We start from the raw sequence: 4,825 nt of genomic DNA, 5'->3' as shown, positions 1-4,825 counted from the left end.
AAGAATAAGCAGCGGGGTGCCTGGGGGGCTCAGCTGGTCAAGCATCTGACTCTTGATTTTAGCTCAGGTCATGATCTCTCAGTTCGTACATTCGAGCCCTGCGTCAGGCTCCTTGCTGATGGTCTGGAGCCTGCTTAGGATTCTTTCTCTCTCTCCCTCTCTCTCTGCCCCTCCTCTGTTCTCTCTCTCTCAAAATAAATAAACAACAACAAAAGAATAAGCAGGAGGGGCGCCTGAGTGGCTTAGTCGGTTAAGCGTCCGACTTTCGCTTAGGTCATGATCTCGCGGTTCGTGGGTTCGAGCCCCGCGTCGGGCTCTGTGCTGACTGCCAGCTCAGAGCCTGGAGCCTGTTTCAGTCTGTGACTCCCTCTCTCTCTGACCCTCCCCTGCTCACGCTGTCTCTCTCTCTCTCTCCTAGAAATAAATAAAACATTAAAAAAAAAAAAAAGAATAAGCAGGAAAAGAAAAAATAGATAAATTGGATTTCATCTAAATTAAAAATGTCTGCATCAAAGGGCACTGTCAAGAAACCGAAAATACAGCCTAGAGAATGGGAGAAAACGTTTTCAAGTCCTATATCTCATAACATCCTAGTATCTAGAATATATATCAGGGCAGCTGGATGCCTCAAACATTTGAGCATCTGACGTTGGCTCAGGTCATGATCTTGTGGTTTGTGAATTTGAGCCCCACACCAGGCTCTGTGCTGACAGCTTTGGATCCTCTGTCCCCTTCTCTCGAGCTGTTCCCCAGTCGTGCTCTCTCTCTTTTAAAAATAAATAATAAAACATTAAAAAAACAGAACATAGAAAGAATGCTTACAACATAACAACCAAAAGACAAAGAACACAACTTAAAAATGGGCAAAAGACTTGAACAGACATTTCTCCAAAGAAGATATGCACATGGTCAACATACAGATGAAAAGATGCTCAATGTTATTAGTCATTAGGGAAATGCAGATCAAAACCATGGTGAGATAGCACTCCACACCCTCTATGATGGTTATAATACTGCAATACTAATGTAAAGAAATGGAAACCAGCAAGTGTTGGTGAGGACGTAGAGAAATTAAAATGCTTATAAGCTGCTGGAGGGAATAGAAAATGGCTGCTGTGGAAACCCGTGGCTGTTACTCAGTAAACATAGAATTACTACATGACCCATCCTAGATATGCACCCAAAAGCAAGGAATGGATGTTCAAACAAAACAAATGGCATGAGTGTCCACAATAACACTGTTCATAATAGCTAAAAGGTAGAAACAATCCAAATGTTCGTTAACAGATGAGCCCGTAAACAAAATGTAGTCCATCCATATAATGGGATATCACTCAGCCGTCAAAAATAATGATGTCCTGGGGGTACCTGGCCAGCTCGGTTGGAAAAGCGTGTGACTCTTGATCTCAGGGTTGTGAGTTCGAGCCCCACGTTGGGTATAGAGATTACTTTAAAAAAAAAAAAAGATCTTTAAAAAAATGATGGACTGATACGTGCTAAAACACGGATGAATTTGGAAACATTATGCGAAGTGCAAGAAACTAGAAACAAAAGGCCACTTGTATGTTTCCACTTATATGAAATGTCCAGAATAGTCAAATCCATATGGACAGAAAGTAGTGCCAGCCGGACGGACAGAGGAGGGAAGGGTCGTTGACTGCTTAATGGATATGGGGTTTCCTTTTGTCAGGCTGAAGATGTTCTAGAACTAGTTAACAGCAATGGTCATACACCATCACGAATGTACTGACTGCCACTGAGCTGTACACTTTAAAACGATTCAGAGGCGCCTGGTGGCTCAGTCAGTTAAGCCTCCAACTTCGGCTCAGGTCATGATCTCATGTTCATGGGTTCGAGCCCCACGTCGGGCTCTGTGCTGACAGCCAGCTCAGAGCCTGGAGCCTGTTTCGGATTCTGTGTCTCCCTCTCTCTCTGCCCCGCCCCCTCTCATGCTCTGACTCTCTCTGTCTCAAAAATAAATAAAACATTAAAAAAAAAAAACCCGATCCAAACGGTGAAGTTTGTATTATGTCAATTTTCTCATTACAAATAAAACAGTGCTTGGCACTCCCAGGGATGTAACGTAGCCATTTAAATGAGGCTCATGACAAGTTTTTGCTACCATGGGAAATACGTATGTCATCATATTATGTGAGAAAAGCAAGGTACCAGTTTTCCATACAATATGATCTCAGCCACATAGAAATAAACAAACCCCACGCACCGAAGAAAAGAAACGCCAAAGGAAATTTACCAAAATGTCATCCCGGGGTGGCAGAACTCTGGCTGACTTTGTTCTCATCTTTTTACTTTTCTAAGACTTTCCTTTTTTTTCTTTTATAAAGCATGGACAGTATCACTTTTATAATGGAAGAAAGCTTTTTTTTTTTAAAGCGAGGAAAACAATACATGTAATTTAAAATAAAAGAAAACAAGATAGAGGCAAGGAGACACAGAGGAGGCAAATCAAGAGGGAACACACTTCAGGGGAGCAATCATGCAATTTGGGCTTGAAAATTGCCAGGGAACAGATGGCAGTGTCCAAGTAGACATCTGCAATGGATAGTTAAATCATATGCAAAGACACAAGTGCCCTTTGAAGCAGGCCCTGGAGAGGCCCAGCAGAGAACGCTGCTCGCCCAGCCAAACAGAAGGGCAAAGCCCTTGTCCCTCCTCAGCACAGCCTGGCCCCCCTCAGCTCCTGCTGGGGGCCCCGGGGGGCTGCAGCAGGGCTCCAGACAGACATGCTCGCCTGTGTGAGAGTACAAAAGAGGGTTGGGAGAAGAAAGAGACTTCTAATAATGACAGCGGTGAACACGGCAGCTGACATTTACACGGGGCTTCCCGTTTTATAAACATTTCATACGCAAAACCTAAATGGCGGTTATTATTTCACTCCCTCTCATAATGGCCCTGTGAGGACGGTAATTATGATTCCTACCTTACCATGGGGGAACGAGACACAGAGAAGTGACGTGGGTGTATTGAAGAGTCATACAGTGCTCACTAAACGCCACTGTCCTAAAAACTTTCTTGTGCATTAATTGTCCACATTCATGCAGTGACTAAGGGGCAGACCTGGGGCTCAGAGCTGGTTCTTTGGACCCCACGACACCAACTTCTGCTCATATCTAAGTAGAATGTACCTCTGCCCCCAGAAACACAGAGTCTCAAGTATCTCCNACCCACCCATCCATCCATTCATCCATCCATCCATCCATCCATCCATCCATCCATCCATCTTTATTTTTCTGACTATAAATTTAAAACTATTGTATACAAAATGCAAATATTGGGGACACCTGGGTGGCTCAGTCCATTAAGCATCTGAGTTTGGCTCAGGTCATGATCTCACCATTTGTGAGTTTGAGCCCCGCATTGGGTTCTCTGTTGACAGCGCAGAGTCTGCTTCCATTCCTCTGTTCCCTTTTCTCTCTGCCCTTCTCTCTCTCATACTCTCTGTCTCTGTCAAAAATAAAACTAAACATTAAGTGGCCCCTGGGTGGGGGCGCCTGGGTGGCTCAGTCGGTTAGGCGTCTGACTTTGGCTCAGGTCATGATCTCGCCGTTCCTGAGTTCAAGCCCCATGTTGGGCTCTGTGCTGACAGCTCAGAGCCTGGAGCCTGCTCCAGATTCTGTGTGTCCCTCTGTCTCTGTCCCTCTGTCTCTGTCCCTCCCCTGCTCACACTCTGTCTCTCTCAAAAATAAATAAACATAAAAAAAAAATAAAGTTAACTCTTAAAAAAAGTGGCCCCTGGGTGGTTAAGTGGATAATTTTNACATAGAAGGAAAATGTCCTCCTAAATCTCACACCTGAAGACACTCATTTCAACTGCTTGATGTATGTTTTTCTGGCTTTTTTTCTATGCTAATGCACATATTTTTCTTTTATTATACTTTTTTTTTAAATTTATTTTTGAGAGAGAGAGAGACAGAGTGTGAGCAGGGAAGGAACAGAGAGAGAGAGGGAGACACAGAATCTGAAGCAAGGCTCCAGGCTCTGAACTGTCAGCACAGAGCCCGATACAGGGCTCGAACTCATGAACTGCGAGTTCATGACCTGAGCTGAAGTGGAGCTTAACTGACTGAGCCACCCAGGTGCCCCTCTTGTTTTAAAAAGTAGGATAATATTGTATCTATACTTATATAACTCCCATTTTATGTAATATAGATTCTTGGAAATCTCTCCATGACTGTATAGATCTACCTTATTTGCTTTAATTGCCCATTATACAGAGGTAAGAGTTGCTTAACTAGTCACTTAAGGATAGACATACAAATATTCTTACTTTTTCTCAATTACAAATAATACTGCAATAAGTATCCTTGTACTTGCCTTGTAGTATACATGTATATTCGTCTAGAATAAATTGATAAAAATGTAATTGATGGGTCAAAAGCATATACACAGCTATACACAATGAAAACGTTCATAGATACTGGCAAATTGTCCTTCAGGAAAAAGAAACAACCAAAAGCAAACAAAAAACAAACCAACAAACAAACTGTCTGGGGGGTAGGGGTGGCTCNNNAGCCTTCTTTTTCTTTTTAAAGATTTTAAAAAATGTTTATTTATTCTTGAGACAGAGAGAGAGAGAAAGTGGGAGCATGAGCAAGGGAAGGGCAGAGAGAGAGGGAGGCAGAGGATCTGAAGAAGGTTCCGTGCTGACAGCAGAGAGCCTAATGTGGGGCTCAAACTCATGAACCATGAGATCATGACCTGAGCCAAAGTCAGATGCTTAGCTGACTGAGCCACCCAGGTGCCCCTAAAGATTTTCTTTTCTTTTTTTTGATGTTTTATTTATTTCTGAGAGAGGAGAGAGAGA

Source organism: Crocuta crocuta, unplaced genomic scaffold, assembly GCF_008692635.1.
Source record: "Crocuta crocuta isolate KB4526 unplaced genomic scaffold, BGI_CrCroc_1.0 scaffold241, whole genome shotgun sequence".
NCBI classification, from domain to species: Eukaryota; Metazoa; Chordata; class Mammalia; order Carnivora; family Hyaenidae; genus Crocuta; species Crocuta crocuta.
This window is presented reverse-complemented; position numbering follows the sequence as displayed.